Source organism: Pseudorasbora parva, chromosome 20, assembly GCF_024679245.1.
Source record: "Pseudorasbora parva isolate DD20220531a chromosome 20, ASM2467924v1, whole genome shotgun sequence".
NCBI lineage: Eukaryota > Metazoa > Chordata > Actinopteri > Cypriniformes > Gobionidae > Pseudorasbora > Pseudorasbora parva.
The window spans coordinates 14533742-14547805 of record NC_090191.1 but is presented as its reverse complement, the minus strand read 5'-3'; the positions used below and the strand labels follow the sequence as shown (position 1 = coordinate 14547805).

The 14064-nt window shown below is 42.8% G+C and overlaps 14 non-coding genes across 14 annotated transcripts; all 14 read right to left on the bottom strand.

The window, feature by feature from the left end:
- Positions 1-136: 136 nt before the first annotated feature.
- Positions 137-208, bottom strand: trnaa-ugc (transfer RNA alanine (anticodon UGC)). The gene has a single exon. It is a non-coding gene; the product is annotated as a tRNA-Ala (tRNA).
- Positions 209-1397: 1189 nt separating this feature from the next.
- Positions 1398-1469, bottom strand: trnaa-ugc (transfer RNA alanine (anticodon UGC)). The gene has a single exon. It is a non-coding gene; the product is annotated as a tRNA-Ala (tRNA).
- Positions 1470-1915: 446 nt separating this feature from the next.
- Positions 1916-1987, bottom strand: trnaa-ugc (transfer RNA alanine (anticodon UGC)). Its single transcript has one exon. It is a non-coding gene; the product is annotated as a tRNA-Ala (tRNA).
- Positions 1988-4408: 2421 nt separating this feature from the next.
- Positions 4409-4480, bottom strand: trnaa-ugc (transfer RNA alanine (anticodon UGC)). Its single transcript has one exon. It is a non-coding gene; the product is annotated as a tRNA-Ala (tRNA).
- Positions 4481-4926: 446 nt separating this feature from the next.
- trnaa-ugc (transfer RNA alanine (anticodon UGC)) lies at positions 4927-4998 on the bottom strand. The gene has a single exon. It is a non-coding gene; the product is annotated as a tRNA-Ala (tRNA).
- A 657-nt stretch (positions 4999-5655) lies between these two features.
- On the bottom strand, positions 5656-5727 carry trnaa-ugc (transfer RNA alanine (anticodon UGC)). Its single transcript has one exon. It is a non-coding gene; the product is annotated as a tRNA-Ala (tRNA).
- A 1176-nt stretch (positions 5728-6903) lies between these two features.
- Positions 6904-6975, bottom strand: trnaa-ugc (transfer RNA alanine (anticodon UGC)). Its single transcript has one exon. It is a non-coding gene; the product is annotated as a tRNA-Ala (tRNA).
- A 446-nt stretch (positions 6976-7421) lies between these two features.
- trnaa-ugc (transfer RNA alanine (anticodon UGC)) lies at positions 7422-7493 on the bottom strand. The gene has a single exon. It is a non-coding gene; the product is annotated as a tRNA-Ala (tRNA).
- Positions 7494-8150: 657 nt separating this feature from the next.
- trnaa-ugc (transfer RNA alanine (anticodon UGC)) lies at positions 8151-8222 on the bottom strand. The gene has a single exon. It is a non-coding gene; the product is annotated as a tRNA-Ala (tRNA).
- Positions 8223-8669: 447 nt separating this feature from the next.
- trnaa-ugc (transfer RNA alanine (anticodon UGC)) lies at positions 8670-8741 on the bottom strand. The gene has a single exon. It is a non-coding gene; the product is annotated as a tRNA-Ala (tRNA).
- Positions 8742-9189: 448 nt separating this feature from the next.
- trnaa-ugc (transfer RNA alanine (anticodon UGC)) lies at positions 9190-9261 on the bottom strand. The gene has a single exon. It is a non-coding gene; the product is annotated as a tRNA-Ala (tRNA).
- Positions 9262-9722: 461 nt separating this feature from the next.
- trnaa-ugc (transfer RNA alanine (anticodon UGC)) lies at positions 9723-9794 on the bottom strand. Its single transcript has one exon. It is a non-coding gene; the product is annotated as a tRNA-Ala (tRNA).
- A 978-nt stretch (positions 9795-10772) lies between these two features.
- Positions 10773-10844, bottom strand: trnaa-ugc (transfer RNA alanine (anticodon UGC)). The gene has a single exon. It is a non-coding gene; the product is annotated as a tRNA-Ala (tRNA).
- Positions 10845-11498: 654 nt separating this feature from the next.
- On the bottom strand, positions 11499-11570 carry trnaa-ugc (transfer RNA alanine (anticodon UGC)). The gene has a single exon. It is a non-coding gene; the product is annotated as a tRNA-Ala (tRNA).
- Between the last annotated feature and the right edge of the window lie 2494 nt (positions 11571-14064).

Below are 14064 nucleotides of genomic sequence, written 5' to 3'. Positions count from 1 at the left end.
AACCACTGGCCCTTGTGAATGTTGGGCTGAGTTACAAGTGCCTTGTACTCAAGCTAGATGCAAATTTCCCAACTAAAGAATTAGGCAGAGAGAGATGTGCAACAGATAAAGGTTTGAGTTAAAGGATAACTTTCCTTGGAGATGCTGGGGATTGAACCCAGGACCTCATACATGCAAAGCATGCGCTCTACCACTGAGCTACATCCCCTGATGGACTGAAGCAAGTTTCCTGCAGCCTAGTGGAAAGTTCCACATTGCGTTGAAATGCTAGCTTGAGTAAAAGGGACATGTAACTCACCACAACCTTCACAAGAGGCAGTAGCTCAATGGTAGAGCATATACTTTGCATGTGTGAGGCTAATGGAAAGTTCCACATTCCTTTAAATTGCTGGGGATTGAAACCAGGACCTTTGTTGCAAAAAAAAATAAAAAATAAAACTTTTCAATTCTACAACTTTCCTTAGAGACGCTGAGATTGAACACAGGAGCTCATACATGCAAAGCATGTGCTGTACCACTGAACCACTGGCCCTTGTGAATTTTGGGCTGAGTTACATGTGCTTTGTACTCAAGCTAGATGCTAATTTTCCAACTAAATAATTAGGCAGAGAGAGATGTGCAACAGATAAAGGTTTGAGTTAAAGGAAAACTTTCCTTGGAGATGCTGGGGATTGAACCCAGGACCTCATACATGCAAAGAATGCGCTCTACCACTGAGCTACATCCCCTGATGGAGTGAAGCAAGTTTCCTGCAGGCTAGTGGAAAGTTCCACATTGCTTTGAAGTGCTAGCTTGAGTAAAAGGGACATGAAACTCACCACAACCTTCACAGGGGGCAGTAGCTCAATGGTAGAGTATATGCTTTGCATGTATGAGGCTAAAGGAAAGTTCCAAATTGCTTTAAAATGCTGGGGATTGAACCCAGGACATTTGTTGCAAAAAAAATCCAACAAAACAACTTTACAATTCTACGTGGTGACACAGGAACTTTCTTTGGAGACGCTGGGGATTGAACCCAGGACCCTAGGGGTTCAGGACCCCAGGAACCCAGGACGCTGGGGATTGAACCCACTGACCCTAGTGAAGGTTAAGCTGAGATACATGTACCTTATACTCAAGCTAGCTGCCATTTTTCCAAATATAAATTAGGCAGAGAGAGATGCACAACAGATAAAGCTTTGAGGTGAAGTATAACTATCCTTGGAGTTGCTGGAGATTGAACCCATGACCACATGCATGCAAAGCATATGCTCTACCACTGAACCACTGGCCCTTGTGAATGTTGGGCTGAGTTACATGTGCCTTGTACTCAAGCTAGATGCTAATTTCCCAACTAAATAATTAGGCAGAGAGAGATGTGCAACAGATAAAGGTTTGAGTTAAATGATAACTTTCCTTGGAGATGCTGGGGATTGAACCCAGGACCTCATACATGCAAAGCATGCGCTCTACCACTGAGCTACATCCCCTGACGGAATGAAGCAAGTTTCCTGCAGGCTAGTGGAAAGTTCCACATTGATTTGAAATGCTAGCTTGAGTAAAAGGGACATGAAACTCACCACAACCTTCACAAGGGGCAGTAGCTCAATGGTAGAGCATATACTTTGCATGTGTGAGGCTAATGGAAAGTTCCACATTCCTTTAAATTGCTGTGGATTGAAACCAGGACCTTTGTTGCAAAAAAAATAAAAAATAAATCTTTTCAATTCTTCAACTTTCCTTGGAGACGCTGAGATTGAACCGAGGAGCTCATACATGCAAAGCATGTTCTCTACCACTGAACCACTGGCCCTTGTGAATGTTGGGCTGAGTTACAAGTGCCTTGTACTCAAGCTAGATGCAAATTTCCCAACTAAAAAATTAGGCAGAGAGAGATGTGCAACAGAAAAAGCTTTGAGTTAAAGGATGACTTTCTTGGAGATGCTGGGGATTGAACCCAGGACCTCATACATGCAAAGCATGCGCTCTACCACTGAGCTACATCCCCTGATGGACTGAAGAAAGTTTCCTGCAGGCGAGTGGAAAGTTCCACATTGCTAAGAAATGCTAGCTTGAGTAAAAGGGACATGAAACTCACCACAACCTTCACAGGGGGCAGTAGCTCAATGGTAGAGTATAAACTTTGCATGTGTGAGGCTAATGGAAAGTTCCACATTCCTTTAAATTGCTGGGGATTGAAACCAGGACCTTTGTTGCAAAAAAAATAAAAAATAAATCTTTTCAATTCTACAACTTTCCTTGGAGACACTGGGGATTGAACCCAGGAGCTCATACATACAAAGCATGCGCTCTACCACTGAGCCACTGGACTTGTGAAGGTTGGGCTGAGTTACATGTACCTTATATTCAAGCTAGTTGCTATTTTTCCAAATATAAATTAGGCAGTGAGAGATGCGCAACAGATAAAGCTTAGTGTTGAAGGACAATATCCTTTGGAGTAGCTGGGGATTGAACCCATGACCACATGCATGCAAAGCATATGCTCTACCACTGAGCTACTGGCACTTGAGAAAGCTGTGCTGAGTTACATTTGCCTTGTACTCAAGCTAGTTGCTATTTTTCAAAATATAAATTTGGCAGAGAGAGATGTGCAACAGATAAAGTTTTGAGTTAAAGGATGACTTTCTTGGAGATGCTGGGGATTGAACCCAGGAACTCATACATGCAAAGCATGTGCTCTACCACTGAGCTACATCCCCTGATGGACTAACGCAAGTTTCCTGCAGGCGAGTGGAAAGTTCCACATTGCTTTGAAATGCTAGCTTGAGTAAAAGGGACATGTAACTCACCACAACCTTCACAAGAGGCAGTAGCTCAATGGTAGAGCATATACTTTGCATGTGTGAGGCTAATGGAAAGTTCCACATTCCTTTAAATTGCTGGGGATTGAAACCAGGACCTTTGTTGCAAAAAAAATAAAAAATAAAACTTTTTAATTCTACAACTTTCCTTGGAGACGCTGAGATTGTACCCAGGAGCTCATACATGCAAAGCATGTTCTCTACTACTGAACCACTGGCCCTTGTGAATGTTGGGCTGAGTTACGAGTGCCTTGTACTCAAGCTAGATGCAAATTTCCCAACTAAAAAATTAGGCAGAGAGAGATGTGCAACAGATAAAGGTTTAAGGATAACGGATAACTTTCCATGGAGATGCTGGGGATTGAACCCAGGACCTCATAGATGCAAAGCATGCGGTCTACCACTGAGCTACATCCCCTGATGGACTGAAGCAAGTTTCCTGCAGCCTAGTGGAAAGTTCCACATTGCTTTGAAATGCTAGCTTGAGTAAAAGGGACATGTAACTCACCACAACCTTCACAAGAGGCAGTAGCTCAATGGTAGAGCATATACTTTGCATGTGTGAGGCTAATGGAAAGTTCCACATTCCTTTAAATTGCTGGGGATTGAAACCAGGACCTTTGTTGCAAAAAAAAATAAAAAATAAAACTTTTCAATTCTACAACTTTCCTTAGAGACGCTGAGATTGAACACAGGAGCTCATACATGCAAAGCATGTGCTGTACCACTGAACCACTGGCCCTTGTGAATTTTGGGCTGAGTTACATGTGCTTTGTACTCAAGCTAGATGCTAATTTTCCAACTAAATAATTAGGCAGAGAGAGATGTGCAACAGATAAAGGTTTGAGTTAAAGGAAAACTTTCCTTGGAGATGCTGGGGATTGAACCCAGGACCTCATACATGCAAAGAATGCGCTCTACCACTGAGCTACATCCCCTGATGGAGTGAAGCAAGTTTCCTGCAGGCTAGTGGAAAGTTCCACATTGCTTTGAAGTGCTAGCTTGAGTAAAAGGGACATGAAACTCACCACAACCTTCACAGGGGGCAGTAGCTCAATGGTAGAGTATATGCTTTGCATGTATGAGGCTAAAGGAAAGTTCCAAATTGCTTTAAAATGCTGGGGATTGAACCCAGGACATTTGTTGCAAAAAAAATCCAACAAAACAACTTTACAATTCTACGTGGTGACACAGGAACTTTCTTTGGAGACGCTGGGGATTGAACCCAGGACCCTAGGGGTTCAGGACCCCAGGAACCCAGGACGCTGGGGATTGAACCCACTGACCCTAGTGAAGGTTAAGCTGAGATACATGTACCTTATACTCAAGCTAGCTGCCATTTTTCCAAATATAAATTAGGCAGAGAGAGATGCACAACAGATAAAGCTTTGAGGTGAAGTATAACTATCCTTGGAGTTGCTGGAGATTGAACCCATGACCACATGCATGCAAAGCATATGCTCTACCACTGAACCACTGGCCCTTGTGAATGTTGGGCTGAGTTACATGTGCCTTGTACTCAAGCTAGATGCTAATTTCCCAACTAAATAATTAGGCAGAGAGAGATGTGCAACAGATAAAGGTTTGAGTTAAATGATAACTTTCCTTGGAGATGCTGGGGATTGAACCCAGGACCTCATACATGCAAAGCATGCGCTCTACCACTGAGCTACATCCCCTGACGGAATGAAGCAAGTTTCCTGCAGGCTAGTGGAAAGTTCCACATTGATTTGAAATGCTAGCTTGAGTAAAAGGGACATGAAACTCACCACAACCTTCACAAGGGGCAGTAGCTCAATGGTAGAGCATATACTTTGCATGTGTGAGGCTAATGGAAAGTTCCACATTCCTTTAAATTGCTGTGGATTGAAACCAGGACCTTTGTTGCAAAAAAAATAAAAAATAAATCTTTTCAATTCTTCAACTTTCCTTGGAGACGCTGAGATTGAACCGAGGAGCTCATACATGCAAAGCATGTTCTCTACCACTGAACCACTGGCCCTTGTGAATGTTGGGCTGAGTTACAAGTGCCTTGTACTCAAGCTAGATGCAAATTTCCCAACTAAAAAATTAGGCAGAGAGAGATGTGCAACAGAAAAAGCTTTGAGTTAAAGGATGACTTTCTTGGAGATGCTGGGGATTGAACCCAGGACCTCATACATGCAAAGCATGCGCTCTACCACTGAGCTACATCCCCTGATGGACTGAAGAAAGTTTCCTGCAGGCGAGTGGAAAGTTCCACATTGCTAAGAAATGCTAGCTTGAGTAAAAGGGACATGAAACTCACCACAACCTTCACAGGGGGCAGTAGCTCAATGGTAGAGTATAAACTTTGCATGTATGAGGCTAAAGGAAAGTTCCAAATTGCTTTAAAATGCTGGGGATTGAACCCAGGACATTTGTTGCAAAAAAAATCCAACAAAACAACTTTACAATTCTACGTGGTGACACAGGAATTTTCTTTGGAGACGGTGGGGATTGAACCCAGGAGCTCATACATGCAAAGCATGTGTTCTACCACTGAGCCACTGGCCCTAGTGAAGGTTGGGCTGAGATACATGTACCTTATACTCAAGCTAGCTGCCATTTTTCCAAATATAAATTAGGCAGAGAGAGATGCACAAAAGATTAAACTTTGAGGTGAAGTATAACTATCCTTGGAGTTGCTGGAGATTGAACCCATGACCACATGCATGCAAAGCATATGCTCTACCACTGAACCACTGGCCCTTGTGAATGTTGGGCTGAGTTACATGTGCCTTGTACTCAAGCTAGATGCTAATTTCCCAACCAAATAATTAGGCAGAGAGAGATGTGCAACAGATAAAGGTTTGAGTTAAATGATAACTTTCCTTGGAGATGCTGGGGATTGAACCCAGGACCTCATACATGCAAAGCATGCGCTCTACCACTGAGCTACATCCCCTGACGGAATGAAGCAAGTTTCCTGCAGGCTAGTGGAAAGTTCCACATTGCTTTGAAATGCTAGCTTGAGTAAAAGGGACATGAAACTCACCACAACCTTCACAAGGGGCAGTAGCTCAATGGTAGAGCATATACTTTGCATGTGTGAGGCTAATGGAAAGTTCCACATTCCTTTAAATTGCTGGGGATTGAAACCAGGACCTTTGTTGCAAAAATAATAAAAAATAAAACTTTTCAATTCTACAACTTTCCTTAGAGACGCTGAGATTGAACACAGGAGCTCATACATGCAAAGCATGTGCTGTACCACTGAACCACTGGCCCTTGTGAATTTTGGGCTGAGTTACATGTGCTTTGTACTCAAGCTAGATGCTAATTTTCCAACTAAATAATTAGGCAGAGAGAGATGTGCAACAGATAAAGGTTTGAGTTAAAGGAAAACTTTCCTTGGAGATGCTGGGGATTGAACCCAGGACCTCATACATGGAAAGAATGCGCTCTACCACTGAGCTACATCCCCTGATGGAGTGAAGCAAGTTTCCTGCAGGCTAGTGGAAAGTTCCACATTGCTTTGAAGTGCTAGCTTGAGTAAAAGGGACATGAAACTCACCACAACCTTCACAGGGGGCAGTAGCTCAATGGTAGAGTATATGCTTTGCATGTATGAGGCTAAAGGAAAGTTCCAAATTGCTTTAAAATGCTGGGGATTGAACCCAGGACATTTGTTGCAAAAAAAATCCAACAAAACAACTTTACAATTCCACGTGGTGACACAGGAACTTTCTTTGGAGACGCTGGGGATTGAACCCAGGAGCTCATACATGCAAAGCATGTGTTCTACCACTGAGCCACTGACCCTAGTGAAGGTTAAGCTGAGATACATGTACCTTATACTCAAGCTAGCTGCCATTTTTCCAAATATAAATTAGGCAGAGAGAGATGCACAACAGATAAAGCTTTGAGGTGAAGTATAACTATCCTTGGAGTTGCTGGAGATTGAACCCATGACCACATGCATGCAAAGCATATGCTCTACCACTGAACCACTGGCCCTTGTGAATGTTGGGCTGAGTTACATGTGCCTTGTACTCAAGCTAGATGCTAATTTCCCAACTAAATAATTAGGCAGAGAGAGATGTGCAACAGATAAAGGTTTGAGTTAAATGATAACTTTCCTTGGAGATGCTGGGGATTGAACCCAGGACCTCATACATGCAAAGCATGCGCTCTACCACTGAGCTACATCCCCTGACGGAATGAAGCAAGTTTCCTGCAGGCTAGTGGAAAGTTCCACATTGATTTGAAATGCTAGCTTGAGTAAAAGGGACATGAAACTCACCACAACCTTCACAAGGGGCAGTAGCTCAATGGTAGAGCATATACTTTGCATGTGTGAGGCTAATGGAAAGTTCCACATTCCTTTAAATTGCTGTGGATTGAAACCAGGACCTTTGTTGCAAAAAAAATAAAAAATAAATCTTTTCAATTCTTCAACTTTCCTTGGAGACGCTGAGATTGAACCGAGGAGCTCATACATGCAAAGCATGTTCTCTACCACTGAACCACTGGCCCTTGTGAATGTTGGGCTGAGTTACAAGTGCCTTGTACTCAAGCTAGATGCAAATTTCCCAACTAAAAAATTAGGCAGAGAGAGATGTGCAACAGAAAAAGCTTTGAGTTAAAGGATGACTTTCTTGGAGATGCTGGGGATTGAACCCAGGACCTCATACATGCAAAGCATGCGCTCTACCACTGAGCTACATCCCCTGATGGACTGAAGAAAGTTTCCTGCAGGCGTTTGGAAAGTTCCACATTGCTAAGAAATGCTAGCTTGAGTAAAAGGGACATGAAACTCACCACAACCTTCACAGGGGGCAGTAGCTCAATGGTAGAGTATAAACTTTGCATGTATGAGGCTAAAGGAAAGTTCCAAATTGCTTTAAAATGCTGGGGATTGAACCCAGGACATTTGTTGCAAAAAAAATCCAACAAAACAACTTTACAATTCTACGTGGTGACACAGGAATTTTCTTTGGAGACGGTGGGGATTGAACCCAGGAGCTCATACATGCAAAGCATGTGTTCTACCACTGAGCCACTGGCCCTAGTGAAGGTTGGGCTGAGATACATGTACCTTATACTCAAGCTAGCTGCCATTTTTCCAAATATAAATTAGGCAGAGAGAGATGCACAAAAGATTAAACTTTGAGGTGAAGTATAACTATCCTTGGAGTTGCTGGAGATTGAACCCATGACCACATGCATGCAAAGCATATGCTCTACCACTGAACCACTGGCCCTTGTGAATGTTGGGCTGAGTTACATGTGCCTTGTACTCAAGCTAGATGCTAATTTCCCAACCAAATAATTAGGCAGAGAGAGATGTGCAACAGATAAAGGTTTGAGTTAAATGATAACTTTCCTTGGAGATGCTGGGGATTGAACCCAGGACCTCATACATGCAAAGCATGCGCTCTACCACTGAGCTACATCCCCTGACGGAATGAAGCAAGTTTCCTGCAGGCTAGTGGAAAGTTCCACATTGCTTTGAAATGCTAGCTTGAGTAAAAGGGACATGAAACTCACCACAACCTTCACAAGGGGCAGTAGCTCAATGGTAGAGCATATACTTTGCATGTGTGAGGCTAATGGAAAGTTCCACATTCCTTTAAATTGCTGGGGATTGAAACCAGGACCTTTGTTGCAAAAATAATAAAAAATAAAACTTTTCAATTCTACAACTTTCCTTGGAGACGCTGAGATTGAACCCAGGAGCTCATACATGCAAAGCATGTTCTCTACCACTGAACCACTGGCCCTTGTGAATGTTGGGCTGAGTTACAAGTGCCTTGTACTCAAGCTAGATGCTAATTTCCCAACTAAAAAATTAGGCAGAGAGAGATGTGCAACAGATAAAGGTTTGAGTTAAAGGATAACTTTCCTTGGAGATGCTGGGGATTGAACCCAGGACCTCATACATGCAAAGCATGCGCTCTACCACTGAGCTACATCCCCTGATGGACTGAAGCAAGTTTCCTGCAGCCTAGTGGAAAGTTCCACATTGCGTTGAAATGCTAGCTTGAGTAAAAGGGACATGTAACTCACCACAACCTTCACAAGAGGCAGTAGCTCAATGGTAGAGCATATACTTTGCATGTGTGAGGCTAATGGAAAGTTCCACATTCCTATAAATTGCTGGGGATTGAAACCAGGACCTTTGTTGCAAAAAAAAATAAAAAATAAAACTTATCAATTCTACAACTTTCCTTGGAGACGCTGAGATTGATCCCAGGAGCTCATACATGCAAAGCATGTTCTCTACCACTGAACCACTGGCCCTTGTGAATGTTGGGCTGAGTTACAAGTGCCTTGTACTCAAGCTAGATGCTAATTTCCCAACTAAATAATTAGGCAGAGAGAGATGTGCAACAGATAAAGGTTTGAGTTAAAGGATAACTTTCCTTAGAGATGCTGGGGATTGAACCCAGGACCTCATACATGCAAAGCATGCGCTCTACCACTGAGCTACATCCCCTGATGGACTGAAGCAAGTTTCCTGCAGGCTAGTGGAAAGTTCCACATTGCTTTGAAATGCTAGCTTGAGTAAAAGGGACATGAAACTCACCACAACCTTCACAAGGGGCAGTAGCTCAATGGTAGAGCAGGTGCTTTGCATGTATGAGGCTAAAGGAAAGTTCCAAATTGCTTTAAAATGCTGGGGATTGAACCCAGGACATTTGTTGCAAAAAAATCCAACAAAATAACTTTACAATTCTACGTGGTAACACAGGAACTTTCCTTGGAGAAGCTGGGGATTGAACCCATGACCACATGAATGCAAGGCATATGCTCTACCACTGAGCTACTGTCACTTGAGAAAGCTGTGCTGAGTTACATGTGCCTTGTACTCAAGCTAGATGCTAATTTCCCAACTAAATAATTAGGCAGAGAGAGATGTGCAACAGATAAAGGTTTGAGTTAAAGGATAACTTTCCTTGGAGATGCTGGGGATTGAACCCAGGACCTCATACATGCAAAGCATGCGCTCTACCACTGAGCTACATCCCCTGATGGACTGAAGCAAGTTTCCTGCAGGCTAGTGGAAAGTTCCACATTGCTTTGAAATGCTAGCTTGAGTAAAAGGGACATGAAACTCACCACAACCTTCACAAGGGGCAGTAGCTCAATGGTAGAGCAGGTGCTTTGCATGTATGAGGCTAAAGGAAAGTTCCAAATTGCTTTAAAATGCTGGGGATTGAACCCAGGACATTTGTTGCAAAAAAATCCAACAAAATAACTTTACAATTCTACGTGGTAAGACGGGAACTTTCCTTGGAGAAGCTGGGGATTGAACCCATGACCACATGAATGCAAAGCATATGCTCTACCACTGAGCTACTGTCACTTGAGAAAGCTGTGCTGAGTTACATGTGCCTTGTACTCAAGCTAGTTGTTATTTTTCCAAATATAAATTTGGCAGAGAGAGATGTGCAACAGAAAAAGCTTTGAGTTAAAGGATGACTTTCTTGGAGATGCTGGGGATTGAACCCAGGACCTCATACATGCAAAGCATGCAGTCTACCACTGAGCTACATCCCCTGATGGACTGAAGCAAGTTTCCTGCAGCCTAGTGGAAAGTTCCACATTGCGTTGAAATGCTAGCTTGAGTAAAAGGGACATGTAACTCACCACAACCTTCACAAGAGGCAGTAGCTCAATGGTAGAGCATATACTTTGCATGTGTGAGGCTAATGGAAAGTTCCACATTCCTTTAAATTGCTGGGGATTGAAACCAGGACCTTTGTTGCAAAAAAAATAAAAAATAAAACTTTTCAATTCTACAACTTTCCTTAGAGACGCTGAGATTGAACCCAGGAGCTCATACATGCAAAGCATGTGCTGTACCACTGAACCACTGGCCCTTGTGAATGTTGGGCTGAGTTACATGTGCTTTGTACTCAAGCTAGATGCTAATTTTCCAACTAAATAATTAGGCAGAGAGAGATGTGCAACAGATAAAGGTTTGAGTTAAAGGAAAACTTTCCTTGGAGATGCTGGGGATTGAACCCAGGACCTCATACATGCAAAGCATGCGCTCTACCACTGAGCTACATCCCCTGATGGACTGAAGCAAGTTTCCTGCAGGCTAGTGGAAAGTTCCACATTGCTTTGAAGTGCTAGCTTGAGTAAAAGGGACATGAAACTCACCACAACCTTCACAGGGGGCAGTAGCTCAATGGTTGAGTATATGCGTTGCATGTATGAGGCTAAAGGAAAGTTCCAAATTGCTTTAAAATGCTGGGGATTGAACCCAGGACATTTGTTGCAAAAAAATCCAACAAAACAACTTTACAATTCTACGTGGTGACACGGGAACTTTCTTTGGAGACGGTGGGGATTGAACCCAGGAGCTCATACATGCAAAGCATGTGTTCTACCACTGAGCCACTGGCCCTAGTGAAGGTTGGGCTGAGATACATGTACCTTATACTCAAGCTAGCTGCCATTTTTCCAAATATAAATTAGGCAGAGAGAGATGCACAACAGATAAAGCTTTGAGGTGAAGTATAACTATCCTTGGAGTTGCTGGAGATTGAACCCATGACCACATGCATGCAAAGCATATGCTCTACCACTGAGCTACTGGCACTTGAGAAAGCTGTGTTGAGTTACATGTGCCTTGTACTCAAGCTAGTTGTTATTTTTCCAAATATAAATTTGGCAGAGAGAGATGTGCAACAGATAAAGCTTTGAGTTAAAGGATGACTTTCTTGGAGATGCTGGGGATTGAACCCAGGACCTCATACATGCAAAGCATGCACTCTACCACTGAGCTACATCCCCTGATGGACTGAAGCAAGTTTCCTGCAGCCTAGTGGAAAGTTCCACATTGCGTTGAAATGCTAGCTTGAGTAAAAGGAACATGTAACTCACCACAACCTTCACAAGAGGCAGTTGCTCAATGGTAGAGCATATACTTTGCATGTGTGAGGCTAATGGAAAGTTCCACATTCCTTTAAATTGCTGGGGATTGAAACCAGGACTTTTGTTGCAAAAAAAATAAAAAATAAAACTTTTCAATTCTTCAACTTTCCTTGGAGATGCTGAGATTGAACCCAGGAGCTCATACATGCAAAGCATGTGCTCTACCACTGAACCACTGGCCCTTGTGAATGTTGGGCTGAGTTACATGTGCCTTGTACTCAAGCTAGATGCTAATTTTCCAACTAAATAATTAGGCAGAGAGAGATGTGCAACAGATAAAGGTTTGAGTTAAAGGAAAACTTTCCTTGGAAATGGTGATTGAACCCAGGACCTCATACATGCAAAGCATGCGCTCTACCACTGAGCTACATCCCCTGATGGACTGAAGCAAGTTTCCTGCAGGCTAGTGGAAAGTTCCACATTGCTTTGAAATGCTAGCTTGAGTAAAAGGGACATGAAACTCACCACAACCATCACAAGGGGCAGTAGCTCAATGGTAGAGCATATGCTTTGCATGTATTAGGCTAATGGAAAGTTCCAAATTGCTTTAAATGCTGGGGATTGAACCCAGGACCTTTTTTGCAAAAGTTTTTTGCAAAAAAAATACAAAAAAATCCTTACAATTCAACAAATTTCTTTGGAGACACTGGGGATTGAACCCAGGAGCTCATACATACAAAGCATGCGCTCTACCACTGAGCCACTGGACTTGTGAAGGTTGGGCTGAGTTACATGTACCTTATACTCAAGCTAGTTGCTATTTTTCCAAATATAAATTAGGCAGTGAGAGATGCGCAACAGATAAAGCTTAGTGTTGAAGGACAATATCCTTTGGAGTAGCTGGGGATTGAACCCATGACCACATGCATGCAAAGCATATGCTCTACCACTGAGCTACTGGCACTTGAGAAAGCTGTGCTGAGTTACATTTGCCTTGTACTCAAGCTAGTTGCTATTTTTCAAAATATAAATTTGGCAGAGAGAGATGTGCAACAGATAAAGTTTTGAGTTAAAGGATGACTTTCTTGGAGATGCTGGGGATTGAACCCAGGAACTCATACATGCAAAGCATGTGCTCTACCACTGAGCTACATCCCCTGATGGACTAACGCAAGTTTCCTGCAGGCGAGTGGAAAGTTCCACATTGCTTTGAAATGCTAGCTTGAGTAAAAGGGACATGTAACTCACCACAACCTTCACAAGAGGCAGTAGCTCAATGGTAGAGCATATACTTTGCATGTGTGAGGCTAATGGAAAGTTCCACATTCCTTTAAATTGCTGGGGATTGAAACCAGGACCTTTGTTGCAAAAAAAATAAAAAATAAAACTTTTTAATTCTACAACTTTCCTTGGAGACGCTGAGATTGTACCCAGGAGCTCATACATGCAAAGCATGTTCTCTACTACTGAACCACTGGCCCTTGTGAATGTTGGGCTGAGTTACGAGTGCCTTGTACTCAAGCTAGATGCAAATTTCCCAACTAAAAAATTAGGCAGAGAGAGATGTGCAACAGATAAAGGTTTAAGGATAACGGATAACTTTCCATGGAGATGCTGGGGATTGAACCCAGGACCTCATAGATGCAAAGCATGCGGTCTACCACTGAGCTACATCCCCTGATGGACTGAAGCAAGTTTCCTGCAGCCTAGTGGAAAGTTCCACATTGCGTTGAAATGCTAGCTTGAGTAAAAGGGACATGTAACTCACCACAACCTTCACAAGAGGCAGTAGCTCAATGGTAGAGCATATACTTTGCATGTGTGAGGCTAATGGAAAGTTCCACATTCCTTTAAAATGCTGGGGATTGAAACCAGGACCTTTGTTGCAAAAAATAAATAAAAAATAAAACTTTTCAATTCTACAACTTTCCTTGGAGACGCTGAGATTGAACCCAGGAGCTCATACATGCAAAGCATGTGCTGTACCACTGAACCACTGGCCCTTGTGAATGTTGGGCTGAGTTACATGTGCTTTGTACTCAAGCTAGATGCTAATTTTCCAACTAAATAATTAGGCAGAGAGAGATGTGCAACAGATAAAGGTTTGAGTTAAAGGAAAACTTTCCTTGGAGATGCTGGGGATTGAACCCAGGACCTCATACATGCAAAAGCATGCGCTCTACCACTGAGCTACATCCCCTGATGGACTGAAGCATGTTTCCCGCAGGCTAGTGGAAAGTTCCACATTGCTTTAAAATGCTAGCTTGAGTAAAAGGGACATGAAACTCACCACAACCTTCACAAGGGGCAGTAGCTCAATGGTAGAGCATATACTTTGCATGTGTGAGGCTAATGGAAAGTTCCACATTCCTTTAAATTGCTGGGGATTGAAACCAGGACCTTTGTTGCAAAA